Here is a 17,841-nt window from a genome sequence, read left to right as displayed (position 1 = left end):
AATGTTCTCAATATCATTTTATGTGACACACTTAACTGTTGCACTTATACTGTATTTTCCTTTTTTGAAGTGATTCTAATCACATTTCAAGTAATTCAAAACCAACATGACGAACAGTGCGCATCTGAAGTGTCTCAGCTGAGAGAAATAATCCATTATTTATTGGCTTTAATATATCGGGCCGATAACGATAACATTAAAAGTGAACATATTGACCGATACCGATATGGTGGCAGATGTATCGTGCATCCCTAATAAATAAATAAATATATATATATATGAAGACTTCAGATGCAAACGCCTCTAAGTGACATCTGAAATTTTCTTCTAGAGTGATCATTTTTATCAAGCTTGTATGTTTATGTTCAGTTATTTCACTTTAATGGCAATTAAAATGACCTATTAATTATCATTAAAGTGAAATTACAAAAAATTAAGTATACAAGCTTGATAAAAATGCTCATTTTAGAAGAACATTTCAGATGGCATATATATATATATATATATAAATAATATTTTCCTATTCAAAGCCAGTGTGCATGATTAAACCATGAAAATTATGCTCTGAAATATGCAAGTTCATCTTATGGTCAATAAATGGCCAATTATTACTTAAAGCAACGGCACTCCTCTGATTAACAAGACTATTTTGTCCATTGCAACTTGCAAAACCAACCAATGAACACAATAACCAATAAAAAAAAAAATAGTTGAATGCAACACTATCAGGCAAACCAGTTCAATCCATCAACACCAGCAACTTTTGTTCTCTACGAGAAAGCGCAGTCATTTATTTGAGCCGTGCTGTACATTAAACACGTGAACGCATGCTGAATGTTCCCTTCACGCTCCACACGTCAAAACCCTTTGAGCTAACACAACTTCTGTTCCAACTTCCCCCCGACTGAACTCCGACACCACTAAAGCTTTCTTTAGAACAAGTAATTATGCGACACCAAATATGTTACCATCTTGCCTTTGCTTTCACGCTGTGTACATTATTAGCAAGATTTAAGTCGCACTTAGTTTCGGCAGCCATTCAACCCACAGCCGATTATTTATCAGTCACAGTAGGGCACGAGATTTTAAAGGAATAGTTAACTTCACAAAGCAATTTTAAACGTTACTTTATAATGAAGCGACTTTTGCTCAGTCGAGTTCTCTCATCTGAACCATTAATTGATTTAGCTTCCCACAAAATTGTGTTTTTCTTCACTTCATTTGAGGAATAAATAAATCTCCAGCTGCCAGAATCCAGACTTTGAACACTTGAAGAAAAGAAAAGCGTAACGGCTTAATCTCAGGATACAGTGCAGGGCATGAAGCTTCTCCGTCAAGAGCAGAACATTCCCTTTTAAATCCCAGGCCACGACCAGCCCTGTCAGCAGAGAGAGAAGTAAAGCTAAATGAGCTTTTCCCCATTTTAATTACTCAGGAAATCAGTACAAAAGCCGCTGGCTCTCCGACCCGGGATTAAATGCATGAGTATTGAGGAAGAACGCTGATTACGCACTGCGGCTTTTCCTCGATTTCTAGATCCATTATCTCCTACTGTACAAATGCTAAAGTGGCCCGTATATCTTTCTTAAGCACAGCATTAGCATTAGTCCATTGATAGTGACCAATAGGCCCGCGATCTGTGAAATTATCCAGCCTGAAACTGATACTAATATGCCACAATTACAGATCTGGCCTTTTGAAAAAGTTACTAATGTGATATTAAAGATACATTATGCACAGATGTTCCTTTGAAGACAAAATTAGATCAAAATGGATCCTTTTTATTTACTTATAGGCAAGACATACAGGAAAAAAACATTGTTTTTTTATGATATTTTGGGCTGTTTTGCTTCCATTGTTTATTTACACTTTATGTATTTGCGTCTGTAGATGTCAATTACAATATATATCTTTAAAGTGTTCAAAGTTTACTCCTCCACTTCAGCAGCACTTACTGTATATACACCAAACTTTACAGTTTTATTATTCTGAAGGATTTTACTTAAGGGTTTGTTCATTCATCATTCCCCAGATATACATTACATTTTATGTCTTAATACATGGTGAAAATTGATTATTTTCTGGCTTTTGACAGTATTTTCTGATTTATGTGTCATAAAATACGAGTGATAAAAAGAGATATCCAAAATACCAAACCTTTGACTCTAATGTGTCAACAAAATGAAACTTGAATTTTGAACCTGGCTTTATCAATGCTCAGCTTTATCTGTGCAAATTAATGCATATTTGTCTCATTTGCATATTTAAACATACTATTTTAGAAAACAAGTAATAGAAAACAATTGTATGATGATATATATTAGTTCAAATGTTTACCCTATCTTGCCTAAACTAGTCTTGTCTTCATCAAAATGTCATGATATCCATAATTTGTTCTCATAGCGGACAGGGAAAATAATGCAAAAGCCAAATATTTTATCTCTGTTTTCTTTCCACTAGTTATTACTAATTCTGGTTAATGCTATAAAGGTTACAACAATAATACCAGATAAAGAAAAACATAATAATCAGACTTCGTTCTGATATGAAACAAACCATTCCTGATGAAAAAGTCAAGCCCTGCAACACATATTTATCTAATTATTTCATCTATTTCATGGGTTCTGCCATTTAATTGTTCGTTTTTCATATCTGTCAAATAATAGGTGGTTTAACTCTTCAGACATGTTTGTGCATTGCATTAAATGACGAAGAATGAATATTTCATGAGTCCTGTTCAAATCTCATCAAGGTAGAAATGCTCACCTGGAGATTTTCATCACAGGTAATGCATGAGAGGTCAAAGGTGAAGATGGAAGGCAGCTTGGGGGGTCAGGGAGTATTTATGACATGACTGCAAACCATTTACCTTGTCAAATTATTTCAAGGCCACTGGCCAGCACTTGATAATAGACTGATACAGCACCTCAATGCCTGTAGGATGACGTGCAAGTCGTCTAAAACTCACTTAGCAACCACCAAGAAAGTCCTACCAACCACATAGCAGTGTAGAACACAAAACCGAAAAAAAAAAAAAAAAAAACAAGCTTACAATCTCTAGTTTGCATATTTGGCGACTGATTTTCAAAATAAATTACAGAGGAGCCGTAATTTATCAATTTGCAACAAGAATATTTTAATTCTCCTAAGGAGTGTTCAGACCTTTATTTTGAAATAGTGATGAACATGAAAAATCATGAAAGAATGGTAGAAACCTCAGTTTGTTTTCATGCCAAGAGTTCAAAAGATAGCATCCATTCAATCCTTTTAGAAAAAAAGGTCTGGAAATGTTTTAAATATAAAGCAAAAAATAATAGATTCACCATTAGTGATGTGTCAGCGAGCTATAATGCACAAACGTGTTCTGTTTGTGTTTCTTAGAGGTTTAATTCATTTCAAAATCTGCCAAACTTCCAATACTACTTCTGAATAGGATTTCTACTTCATAAATTGTATGAAAATTGTAAAAATAATGGTTCAGATCAACTCAAACCACATATGGAAATGGAGGCGCCCTTATATGGGCAGTAATGTCAACTAGTGGAGAAGTGTGGCACTGCGCCCAAACTAAATCTCACTGAACGCTTATTTTTTGAGATTTGTTCAAAACTTGTTCAGATTTTTGGCTTTGATCTTTTTCCACCAGTCCATCAGGTTTTGAAAATATGTATTTTATATAAAATATGAATAATACAATGTTAAACGTTGTACATTTTCATCAAACTCAAACTTCTATAACTTTTTTTCTGTTTAACTTTCTTAATTTATTTAACTTCTACAAAAAATCTGCCAAATGTCTTCTTTAAAACAAAACCAATCTATATACATCTATATTCCAAAGCATTCTTGAATTACAACCATTTAAGTTTGGAATGTGCATTTTCATGTCTACTAAACAAAGTGGGGTGCCGCTTAAGGGGCTAAACAAAAAAGCAGCAAAAAAATTAAAATAAATAAATACTACAAAGAAACCTTTTTTGATTATACTGTACATACAACAACACCCGGAGCGGTTCGGGTCACTTTCTCAGTTTGGAAACAGAATGAGATCTATACACACACTTTAAAATGAGACACACTAATTATTTCCTCTCCGTGATCCTATATGAATTGCTTTTGAAAAAGTGCCATAATTCCTCCCTTTACATTGTGCTATTGACTAGCATTCTTCTAAAATAGCAGGATTCTCCATTGTGCTCTTTATCTCACTTCACTGTTCCATCCAGGACAATGAGACACAAAGAACGCTGTTAAACCCCAGATTGCCTTTTTATAGCATAGTCTGTTGCATTTTCCCCAAACGTTTAGCTCTTTAGCGCTGCCAGGCATGAATTCACTAGTGTTAAACTGCATCCACAGCACATTCTGACTGTACAACCCAACAGCGAGTCGCTATCTGACGAATGAATGCATTTAAATGTAAATATTAGAGAAAGAGGCACTTTGCAGAGGGATTTAAGTGCTTGAATTTCCTCTGAACAGTGTTGGCGAGGTTTCGTCTGTACTGGAACGTGGCCGCTCAGGCAAACGAAAGCCCAGCTGCTGTTCTCGGCTCCTCGCTCTGCTTTTCAGAGCTTGTCTGTCTAGGAAGCAGAAGATTTCCAATTAGAATATGAGTTCAGAAACGTAGCACACTACAGTACCTCTATATTTAATGCCGGTTGGACAGGAAAGCTTGAAGTCCCCCTATAGTCAATAAATATATCCCTTAAAACTCATCTTTGATCACCAAAATTAAAAATTTAAGAATTTTTTCACTTGGAAAAACATTATTCATGTCTTAAAATAGCTTGAATGTAACCCATGCCTCATTTAGTATATGCGGTTCTATATATGCAAATGAGCCCCGCCTCCACTCACTCAGAGATCCACTGGTTGACGATCACACGTTGATCTGATTGGTTACAAGGTAGTTTGTGACGTCAGAAACACCAGCGATTTCAAACCGTGTTTTTGAGACTGTCTTTGGTTCACTGCAGTTTTAAGCAGAAAATACTCAGCAATGCTGTCGACTTAAGAATTTGCACATGGTTTGTCTTAAAGCAGATTAAAAACACCACATAGACACACAAACAACATTAAAAACTTGATTTTCACCAGAGGGAGACTTTAACATTTCTGCAGTGTGTCTGCAAATGCAGATTTTCTGTTTGAACAGAATGTCCGGATGACATTTGGCTGCATCCCATAATGCAACGGTCTCCATTTAATCTTCAATTTCAATTGTGACTAATGAACTGGAAGTCATTTCAGTCTCAATCTCTTTTTGACTCATTATGTGAATGAACCAATGATGCCTATAGTACCTGAAGAGAGCCATTTGTTAGCATTGCCATTTATCTCAAACACAGTTGCACAAATTTCAATTTAAATGAGAAAACGTTTTTAAAAAATGTCTTTCATACTTTAACAGCACTCCAAAAATTGCTAAAACATCAACTACCATAATATGATGAAATTTTAGCAATTTATATGTCGCTTGAAAGTACATTTACACTGCTTCTTGGAGAAATATGTTTTTACCCAATAATGGTGTAATTCCATAATCTTCCAGCAGGGTTTCTAACGCAAACATCGACCCCTTGGATCTGGGTCGATCATGACTCATTTTTGGACTAATCTTTAATATGATTCAGGAACCTTAGAACCTTGCCTTAGAGAGGGATTTGTTTGTTTTGTTGACCGCACATGCGCGACACGTTCTGTACAGGAAACAGACTTACAGGTCCAATACCCTCAAATTCAATGTGGGGACACATTTCAAGTGAGAGCAAGGTTACATCGTGTTACCTTGTAAGATACATTGTTACAGTTTTGCGCACGTGAACGTCATGGCAACGCACAGCGCAAAGTACCTCACGCGGGAAACATGACGTAACACGTAAATGCGCGTAACTAACGTAAATCAAGCAAGCTAGTACGCATCTAGTACGCATAGGCCACGTGTTGGCGAAATTACACATTAGCGGACCGGAGGTAAAAATATGGATTTTTTTCAAGAAAACTTCTTGCACAAAATAAATTCAGGCGCTTTCAAAGTGTTTGTTTTCAAAAACTTTCCTTTTGACTTTTTTTTTTTCAGATTCACAAACTTTCAAGGATTTCAAGGGCCCGTGGGAACCCTGTTTTTTACTCTTACAGTTGTGATGCATTTAGTCTCAAATTTCTTACAATTTATAAACTTGTGAATTTCTGTCATGATGGTTCTTTTCCATAACTCGTGATGAACGAATGACTCGGACCCATAGACTCGGGAGGTGAACTAAATCATATCTGTTTCCGGTAGACTTTATAGCTTCATCCAATGGGGATGTAACGAGATGAAAAAACGGCTCGGATCGGGAGGAGAGTGGAACTAAGCCGAATGCTTCTCGTAGTTTGGCATTGGCTGGATTTTTTCTTATTATAAATGTGATCAAGGTTTGTTGAGTTTATGTGTTGGGGAATTTGGCTAATTAACATGTAACATTTCAATTATATTCTGCTGAAATATGAAATAATATTTCATATGAAAAAATATTTGTTCATTTTGCTGAACAAGACTCAAATGATCCGAACTTCCCATATACTGCCAAATGCTATCTTATTTTTACAGATTTTTTTTTTTTTACTTAAAATGCAAATGCAATAAGTTTTGCCGACACTGTGGAATACTACTGTTTGAAGTGGCTATGATTGCATCATACATAGTGTTTTTTTCAGCTAATATTTAAAAAAATGTGAAGCAGGAATGGCATATTTTTGTAATTCGCATCACTCTGGTTCTTATGGAAGCTTGTTTCCGCCAAAGAATAAAAATTTAAAAAGGTAATTGCGACTTTTTATCTCACAATTCTGACTTTTCATCTCAAAATTGTGAGTTATAAAGTCGCAATTATCTTCTAAATTGTTTATTCTGTGGCAGAAACAAGCTTCCATAGCTTCCCTCCACAAAAACCCAATAGGATTTTTCCATTGGCTTTTGGATTATTGCAGAAAATAAACTCTGTGACCCAACAAACGTTTATGGTTCTAACACGTTATGTTAATCTTCACAAACGAACCCAACTTTTATGAATTTTGAAGCATTAATACAATCAGCAGCAGTAATAAGCTAAACGATAGGCTATAAACGAATTACAGTCACATGACTTCAATGTCACCGCCATTAAGCTTCAACAGCTCTTTCAGTCTTTATATAAAAACATTTTCCCTGAAAGTTTGAGTTAGAATAGTTTGCAAGTTTTTTTTTCATATAACAAAGACAATAAAGAAACATATGATTCGATCTATACAACAAGGTAAATTCACCTTACTTTAACAACATAAATCAATCAATTGCTCGAAACGGAAGTCACACTTATTTAGACCCACTCAATTAAAAAGAAAAACAAAGGTACTGTAGCTGCTTCCTTAATTGTTAACGTCATCATAACTCTCAATTACATATTTATATACACATATGAAAAAACACAAACATACTGTATCTTAAATACACCATATATTACCGCATAACATTATAGTAATACCAACAATGGTAATCAGAATTAATAAACACAACGCGGCTGTGAAATCGACTAGTGAGTAGATGATGTTTAATGTCCGACAACCTCTGTAGACCCATTTTGTTAGCAACTGCTTTAAAACATCATTCACAAAGGTGTGTTTTATATTATAGAATTAAACGTGAAAATATCTTGAGCTTGTGTTCACCACAGATGTTATTTCAGGCATTTAACCAAAAACACATTGACTTCAGGACGACGGAAACTGTAGTGCTAAAATGCAAACTCATTTCTGGGTTTTTGGTGTACTACACAAATATGTCCTCCCTGCAGCTCTCCATTCAGTGCATACTTAAGTTTTACCAAGCATAGTATTGCATTCAAACATTGCCATTCTCGTCTCCCAACCGATCTCTGAAAGTTTGCATGCTTTAGAGCAGCAAATGAGCTTTAACGTAAGCCCCGCTGGTGCGCATGTCTTCATAATGCGATGAGGGCCCTTCCGGGGGGCCGGCGTTCAAAGCAGCATTCGTCATCTTTATCGCTGAAGGCACAATTACACAATTAGGAATACCCCAACAGACTGCCGCCGTTCTCAACTGTGCAGTTGTAAATAGAACAAACATCTGGTATTACCACACGCCGCATCGCTTCTGCTCGGAAACTAATTAATTACCCGGGGAAACGGCGCCATTAGTCGCTGCGGGGGGGGGGGACAAAACGTCCCCTGAGGTCGTCGCGTCTTTTCATAATGCAAATGCATTGATGAACGTGCTTTGCCGCCACCTGATTGGTCAAGTTCACACGCGCAGGTCACTTACAGGAAGTTATCGAGCAGATCGGGACTTGAGCGCTGTCAAACATGACAAATACGGGAGAAATGCAAATCTTATATTGTAATTGCGCCACTAGCTCACTTCATTTCTCTGATGGATTCAATTAAACTTCAACAATCTGCTCTCCATTTGTCTCTCCTCGTGCTCTCTGCTTATCTCCCTCTCTGTCGCTCGTTCTCATTCTGCGAGACACTTCAATAATGAGGAAGTTGAATTAAAGGGAGAACGGTGACGTGGAAACGGTGGCTAATCTCTGCCGGCTGTAGCACAAGCTGCTCCGCGAGGGACGTCAGGTGGGTTGTCTCGAGAAAATGATAGTAAATTAAGCGCCGAGTCTGTCAGGTGGTTTAAAGCGCTCGTGCTGCACGAAACACTCGTATAACCCCACCGAGCTAAGAAAGTGATGGCTTGTTTTAGAAGAGGACAGTCCGAGCTCAAGAGAACAAACGTTGAGAGATCAGAGCTGACAGAGAATGTCCTAAAGCACAAGAGCTTTACAAAGGGCAGTGATCATGGAGATAAATAGGCCTATAGTCCAGGAATATGACAGAGAACTGACCTGAGAACAAAGCCAAGGAGATCTACAATACCTGGAGAAAGCTGGATGTTACATTCCTCAATATATCAATGATCCGGCTGGTACAGGACCCTCTTGAAGTATGTAGCCTACATTTAGCCTACATAGAATAGCCTACCAGTTAGTAAAATGAAACGTTTGCAAACATATACCCAGCTAACGAACATATTTTCTTAGCTTTTTACTAATGTTCCCTTTTAGATATGAAAAAGCTATTTCTGTGTTGTTAAAAAAAAAAAAAAATCTTATTGGTTATGGGAATGTTAAAGGGACAGTTCACCCAAAATGTCATAATTTACTCACCCTTAAGTTGTTCCAAACCTGTTTGAGTCTCTGTCTTCGGTTGTACACAAAAGATATCTTCTTTTGTGTTCAACCGAAGAAAGAAACTCAAACAAAACACAAAAGAAGATATTTTGAAGAATGTTGGTAACCAGACAGTTGACGGTAGCCATTTTTTCCTACTATGGAAGTCAATGGGGTCCATCAACTCTTTGATTACCAACATTCTTCAAAATATCTTCTTTTGTGTTCAACCGAAGACACTCAAAACAGGTTTGGAACAACATGAGGGTGACAGAAATAATGACAGATTAAAACACTTTGGGTAAACTGGGTCAAATTCCAATTTATCATACTTCAAACATTATGGGAATGTTACTTTTGAATGTTTTCTGCTTTACTGGTTATAGTGTTTAAAAAATATTAATAATAATAGTAATACATTTTATTTATAGGCGCCTTTCATGGCACTCAAGGACACCTTACAAAATCCATAAAAGCAATGAAAACAATAAAAACCAAACATTAAATCACATAAAAGCCTGCCTAAACAGATACGTTTTAAGACGAGATTTAAAGACCATAAGACTAGAACTGATGCGAATTTCTACAGGAAGTGAGTTCCATAAATGGGGAGCCGCATATCCAAAAGCTCGTGACCCCAATAGAAGTTGTCCGAGTGCGTGGAAGAACAAGTGCAGAAGCCGATCTGAAAATGCGGGAAGGAGTGTGTATACGAACAAGATCTAGAAGATATGATGAGCCAAGTTGTTAAGTGCTTTGAAAGTTACATTTTAATTTACACAGAATTTAACTGGGAGCCAATGCAAATCTTGTAAAACAGGAGAAATATGTTCAAAAAGGAAAGTTTTGGTAATGACTCGAGCTGCGGCATTTTGTACCAACTGTAATTTATGTAAAGATTTGGAAGGAAGCCCATAAAACAAGGCATTGCAATAGTCGATTTGTGATGTTACAAGAGCATAAGCGTAGCAGGACTCTTGAGTGAAAGGACGCAGACGATTTACACCGCGGACTTTGTGACCTAAAGAGTTGAAGCGTATGAGTTATTTTAAATGATTCCTCAGGCCAATATACAGCGCTTGACACTATCAATGCTCCGAGTGAGGCTGCCCTCTTGAAATACCGCCTATGTAAGTTTGGAGAAGACGCACCGTCTTTTGGCCAGGTCATGTGACCTGGAGAACGAATCACTTTACGACCGTCACGTGTCCACAAGCTCTGCTATGCTCAAGGAGCTAACGCTTTTGCTACTATTTTTCCACCTGCTCGACTCCTGGCCATGGCTGAGGCAAGGAAAGGGTTTAAAACTGCTTCTGAGGAAGCAAAAAAGAGAAAACGCGAGAGGGATCGTGCTCGAGGAAAAACAAGAGTCGATCTTGGAAAGGAGTTTGCTCGTTGACGCAGGTTGAGAGAAGAAGCTGGATGTAAAACCGATTCTCTTCTCTCAACTTTGTTATTAGACTGGTAAGTTAACTCTTTGCTCCTAGTATACAGTCATATGTCTTTGTCATTATTTTTGCTTTTTAGTAGAAGCTAAATATGGGCAGATGAAGCTAACAGGCTACAAACCAAAGCTGGTTTTGCGACAGTGCTGCGGCGCATGTGGCCTCTAGGGGCGCTAGACGTGAAAGTTACAGGTCTAGCGCCCCTAGTGGCCAAAAGTTCAGCGGTGTGCCTTTAAAGTGAAACTGTAAATAGCTGGTGTGTGGGAAATGCTATATACAAAAATAATTTTTATATAATGTTTTTTATGTATTTGTATATAAATACAGTATGCAATAATATCTGCCATGGACCAACTATAATACAGTATTCAAGAAGGTCTATGTAGAGTATACGTCACAGTACTGTAGATCCAATCTGTAAATAAACACTGTTCAAAGACCCGGTTCCTCAGTCAGATCTCGTTTCTCTTCATCTTGGACATCATTACCGTTGAAGTGATTGTTAGATGGGAAATATAACTGTCATTATCTCTACAAACAAAAGCCCCCCAGTATTAAAGTATAACCTCTCTAAAAATACATCAACTCAAGGACAGGAAATACACATTACAGAAGTAAAGCGCTGCTTTCAGTCACCTTTATGAGGCTTTTATGGGCTCAGAATTCAGAAATAGCCATGTGTCGACTATACAAGTATAAATTTATTTATTTTTTAAATCAGCATATTTTTTGCATAAAGTCTAATATGCCGGAAATTATATTTGTACACTAAATAAAGTTTATTTATAACGACATAACTTTCACAAATGTGGATATATTCAGTTGAATATAATTATATTGTAGATGCAATATTCAGTCTTTAATAAAGTAACATGCTTAACACCCAAGGGTTTATGTTATTATTATAATAACTTTGCATATATTGAGTTAAGAGTGAATAGCCTGTGGAGATAATGTCTTAAAACAACAATGAATGTGAAAATAACTGCTCGAAGGCTCCTCGGCTATTAATGTACGACTTCGCCAATGGTTATTCTAGCATTTTCACTTCACATATTCATGTTTTTGTCTCTACAAAGGTTACAACAGACATTTTGCCCGCGTCTTCTTGCCACCTTTGGTAAATCTTCCAATTAGCCGCATCAGTTCCTGGTCTTGGCATGATGTCACTTTGAGTATTGAGATGACTCTCCGAATAGACTGTAGATGTATAAAAGGAGCGCGTTTATCAAACTACATCTAGTCTTGTGTAGGCTGACTATGGACTAACAGCAATGTACAACAACTGTCGACACAAATCACATATAAAAACTATCAGCCATCCTTTGTTTTTATATGTAACAATCACACTGTAAAAAAAAATATTTTCATGATTTGTTACCACAACATTTTTTCTTTTGTAAAATCAACTTTTTATGTGGTTCAGATAACATAATATTTTGAGTTTCTATTGATTAAACCAATCTTTTTCATTGTATGAACTCATTTTTTTTATTTCAATTAACCTATGTTACTTTCAACCAGGTTAGTTACCTTTTTTAAGTTAGACCAACACTATTTATTTTTTACAGTGAAACTTGCCATTTCAGACAATAAACAAGTGCACACACACACACACACACACACACACACACACACACACACACACACACACACACACACGATGGGTTGTCATGTTTTATGGGGACTTTCCATAGACATACTGGTTTTTACACTGCGCAAACTGTATATTCTCTCCTCTTACACTAACCCTATCCCCATTTTTTAAAACACATCACTTAGTATGATTTATAAGCCGTTTTCCTCATGGGGACCACAATGTAGGGTTTACCTGAACCCCACACACATACATAAATATATAAATTTCATTCCTAATTTATATGTTAAGAAAGAGACACATCCAAACACAAAAGACCCACCGGCCAACACAAAAGGTTTACCTGAACCCCACACACATACATAAATATATAAATTTCATTCCTAATATATATGATAAGAAAGAGACACATGCAAACACACAAGACCCACCGGCCAACACAAAAGCCGCTGTTACTCCAGCATTTCACGGGCCATTTCTCTGATGTAAATAATCAATCACTCCTGACACTTGCGTATGAGGTCCTTTATTACACCTGATAATCAGCAGGTAGAGTCTACACAACATCGATGAAGCACACTTACAGCCGTGTTCCTCTCAGGTCCTCTGAGAGCCGTAAACAAAGGATATGTGACCACTGTCACGGTAAAACAACAACTGATCGATACTATGAGGTTGGTTATGATGTCACAGGGCTGGGTCTTTCTGATTGGGCAGCAGATCGATGCTGACTGCAGGCGTAAGAGCATAAGAGCTGCGTTATACGGTATTTGCATGCTAAACAACGGCAACAGTAAAACTTCATTAAAAAGACATGAACTTATGTAGATGCTTAAGCACAAAAGCCACTGAAGAAGAAAAAGCTAATAAAAACAAGCTTTATTGCTTCAGTTCTCTGCACCGCTGTATGATTTGCGCAAGACAACAAACTCAGTTGTCTTCAAAACGACTCCACCTCCAGAGAAACAGATGATGTTATGCACACACACACACACACACACACAGCTTCACAGTGCTTTGCTTTGCTTGCATTGATTTTTTTTCCCTATTGCGTCAAATACAAAGCTAGTTTCCTTAATACAATCAGAATGACAAGAGACGTATATGTGAATATTGACACTTTCAGCTATGCAAGTTCATTTTTACACATCATAATCTGAAATGTCAGAAAGCAATTAATAGTGCAATGCAAATAAAATATGCATCCTTAAGGAGCCACTAGGGGTGCTATAACAGACATTAGTATAAACCGTCTTCTTCTACCATCGGTTTTCTCTTACAGGTCAACTTCTGTCATCATCGCAGCACAACAATTTGGAAAATATGACCAAGTTAGTCATTTAATCTCTCAAATACCTGAATCTCAGGTTGCACATCTGCCAATCCAGCTTGTCTTATACCAGAAAAGTCATTTCTAGACCAGTTTAACAATAATTTCAGTCAAAAGTCCTTATTAACTAGATCAAAACGAATTAGTTTAAGCATAATCTAACATGTGGTTTGATTTTTTTGTGGCTAAGTAATGCAGCTGTGCCTAAACAATGCAATACTGACAGCAAAACGTTCACTTAACACTCGCGTGCTGTTCTTTTCAATGCACTGAACGCAGGGTCCAAAACGAACACTTGCCAAGCGGAAAACACAAGTAAAAACTGGCCTTGGCAAATACATTAAACAGCTACTCGACTGTTGGCAACATTGTATACGGCTTAATCTGAACTGTAAGAATGATAGACTGACCCTCACTGGTGTAAGTGACGTGCCAATTAAACACAAGACATGCAAACGTCTACTGAAGAAAATATAATAAACTGATCAAAAGTGACAGTGAAGACATTTGTAATGTTACAAAAGATTTCTATTTCAGATAAATGCTGTTCTTTTGAACTTTCTTTTAATAAAAGAACCCTAAAAAATATGGCTTCCACAAAAATATGAAGCAGCACAACTGTTTTCAACATTGATCATAAGCAGAAAATCATCATATTATAATGATTTCTGAAGGATCATGTGACTGATGCTGAAAAATCAGCTTTGATCACAGGAATAAATTACATTATACAATTATATTCACATAAAAAATGGTTATTTTAAATTGTAATAATATTTCTAAATATGTATTTATTATCAAATGCTGGTGAACATAAGAGACTTTGGTTCTAAACTCCATTGTCAATGGCACAAAAAAATAATTCACAATAAAGTCATGCTGGTGGTAAGAAATATGCATGTCTAGTCAATTTCTCAGTCCACATGCCATTGGCAGGTGTGTAAAAGGTTTGATTTTGGATCCTGACGGCACTGTTTGAGCTTCATCCCGCATCACAGCCAAAGGATAAATCCCTGTTGACATCACACATATAAAGTGTTTCATTAAAAGCGCCTGCTGTCTAATGGCCGTGTGTCGGAGAGACACACACAGGGTCATCCGCCTGCGGCTGCGCGAGCTCGGATCCGTGGACACACGACTGAATCCGTGCCCATGACCCACCGCGCATCCTCTAATTGAGATGAACGACAATGTTTGTTTTAAATGCTGATTTATTCTTGCAAGCCCATCGCTGAGTTGAGCGACGCCCACCGCGCGCTCTTCAGATTTGCCACAACACCCAAAAGTGCAATCAATCAAAACCCCCCACCGCTACAACGGGCTTTTAATTAGGTCCCGTCCAACCGGGGCCCTCGCCCGTCAAATACCTGCAGAGAGAACCAATCACAGCTGGAACATCTGGGAGAAAAGCCCTAAAATATGTGTTAAATCAGCCAGCTGTGGGACGCTGGGATCAATCGCTGACTGCTTTCTGCTTACAGTTTAGCTAGAGAAAGAGAATCTATCAGCGGTCGTGTCTCTCGAGCATAAACCAGCAGTGAAAGACGCCCTGGAGGCCATAAAACACTGTGAAAATGGCTGTGTGAGATTGAGAGAATATATAATGAAGGGTTGAAGGGATGGTCATAGTCATTATTCACCCGCCTTAATGTTGTTGGAAACATGTACTGTATGTTGTTGTTTCTTCCTTGGAAAACAAAGGGAGAATTGTTACACAGATTTTTTCCACGCAGACGGAAATTTAAGTTGTTCTTCAATTAAAAAATCGAACATGCCATTTTTGGAATCCGTATACAGATTGAGTTGCTCTTGGTGAAGATTTTTAACTAATAACAGCTTTTTGGCCAGTTTGTAAACAAAAGCTATCACAGAAGACTCGACTGTTAAAAAAGATCATTTTCAGTCGTCCTTCTACCTCAAAATGTCACGTTTAATTCAATGTCATTTCTAAGTATGTTTAAAAGCCTATACTGTAGCAATTTCTGATTGCCAATCATACATAAACAAGAAAAAGATTTCTGCACTAAAAAAATCATGGCATGGTTTATTAATAACTATTTGCATGGTTGATTTTATTTAAATAATCATATTTTCTAAATGCATTTATTCAAATCAGCATATATCTGTTTATTTTTAAGACAATTACATTTATTCATTTAAAAATATGAACAAATATGGCTATAGCTGTGGAACCAGCAGCAATAATCAGTTATTTCAAATGTATGAGCCTGAAACTAATTGGATTTATTGATGATAAACCTGGTTATTGTAAACACTATTAATATTTCATGTGACTATCAAAATTTGACAGTCATACATGAAATATTAATAGTGTTAATATTTGATATGCATCACATTAAGTGTATTATTTTATATTTTATATTTAAATGGTGTAATCCGAATGCATGGAAATAATATTATATGTATAATTTAAATACTAAAGCTTACATTTAGGCCTAAATATTTTTTGAGTGTACGCTATGTACTTTTATGATGTCGTTTTGTTATTTTTAGAGCTTAACAGGCTTTTTTTGTTGTCTTAGGGTGAGTAGGCTACATGATGACAGTGTTTTCATATTTGGGTGAATGAATCCCTTTAAGTATTGACAGGTGATTCGGATCTTGTCATCACTGAATCTCAGCTCTGCCTTTTAGTTTGATACCATGACAACCAAATATCAGTATCTCTTACAGTAACATCAACAAAATAAGTTGATTAGTGTGTCATGAAAGGAACTGTCTGTTTACTGAGATACCATGACAACAGTCTCCCTCAGTAACTATACTTAGACAATTAACTCAAAGGGTTAACGTTGAGTTTCAGACACACTGCAGACAAACACAGTATTATATATACAACTTCAAATTTGAACTACCTGGTTCACTAAACATATTTTATATGAATGACAGACCCTTAAAAAACAAGCCAAGTCATTTTAAGCGTCAGTTCAGGTTGAAACTGCTCATGACACATCTCGAATGTGTACGAATTATACAATTAAAATTTAATATGGAAAATTATAAGGGAAAAACCCTAAGGACGCCCAAGCAATGGTGTATTAGACTTAATAGTGGAAAAAAAGAGACTAAAGATCAGTGATGCTTCACAAATATCTCCATATCTGTGGTACCTTATTAAAAAAACTGACCATTAACATTAATACCATGACAACAAACATCTCAGCATCTCTTACAGTAACTACACAGACATCAAAGGGTTAACCGTTATGCATTTCAGACAAACTACACAGACACATCCTACAGTTTACATATGAACAGTTGTATATGCTGTGCTATGATATTAGAGATGTGCACCTGTCATGCATATAAAGTCAATTAATGGAATTAAGCAACTTTGACGAACAAACAGCCTTGTCAAAGATGTCATTGAAGATCCCCAAGCAAATGTTGCATTCATGTGAATAAAAAAAAATAAAAAAATGCATACTAAAAAAACAACAACTTTAGCACCGGGAGAAACAAACAGACTGAATTGAGCCCCATGTTTGGCCCCTGGCACACAGACAACTGCAAAATGCGTCAGCAGAGCCGATGCAGCAGAAATGTACATGCATGTTTGTTTGACAGCAGCATGAAGCTCTTCCCTGTTCCTACATGCATGTGTCATTTCTGTCGGCGCACGTTTAGCATCAGTGTTGATGTCAGGTTCACTCACCGCACAGATCGAGTCAAAAATCCGCGTCGATCCTCTCCGTCCTTGTTCGTTTTCTCACGGAAGGGCCCCCGGTAAGACTCTCCTCCGTTTCCCTCCGGTAACACGGTACATCCTCTAGACAAGCTGAGCAGAGAATCCGCTACTGTCTGTCCGCTCCTGATGAAGATGAAGATGATGATGACAAACGGCGAGCGCACATCACATCACTGAACGAGGAAGACGGCTTTCACGACGAGCGCCGCTGCTGATGATGAGGAGGATGATGCGGGAGAAGGACGCGACCGGATCCCACATCAACCACTGGATGAATGTGAACATGAAGACTGAAGAGCTGCACCACACGGTAAACACGGGGGTGTTGCAATGACTGGACATCCCATAGGAAAGAAAAAATAGCAATGAAATCTCTGTAACCGCTCAGAGATTTTCCTGGACAGCAATGAGATTCAATATGAAGGAATTACAGCATACCTGTCAACATTTGGGTGCTAAAATACGGGAGATTTTTTATTTTTTTTATTTTTTTTGGGGGGGGGGGGGGGGGGGGGGGGGTGTTATTGGTTAGAAATAAAAAAATAATGTGATTACTC

The 17,841-nt window shown here is 37.2% G+C and overlaps 1 protein-coding gene across 2 annotated transcripts in view; it reads right to left on the bottom strand.

Moving 5' to 3' along the window:
- The window catches only part of dlgap4a (discs, large homolog-associated protein 4a), a 166,525-nt gene extending 148,964 nt beyond the window's left edge, over nucleotides 1-17,561 (bottom strand). For both annotated transcript variants that reach the window (XM_079588679.1, XM_079588683.1), the window contains exon 1: nucleotides 17,252-17,561. The gene's annotated coding sequence lies outside the window, so the exon portion shown is untranslated. The remainder of the gene's footprint in view (nucleotides 1-17,251) is intronic.
- Between the last annotated feature and the right edge of the window lie 280 nt (nucleotides 17,562-17,841).

This window comes from Phoxinus phoxinus (assembly GCF_949152265.1).
Source record: "Phoxinus phoxinus genome assembly, chromosome: 18".
Lineage (NCBI taxonomy): Eukaryota > Metazoa > Chordata > Actinopteri > Cypriniformes > Leuciscidae > Phoxinus > Phoxinus phoxinus.
The sequence above is the reverse complement of the archived record's forward strand: the minus strand, read 5'-3'. Positions and strand labels throughout refer to the sequence as shown.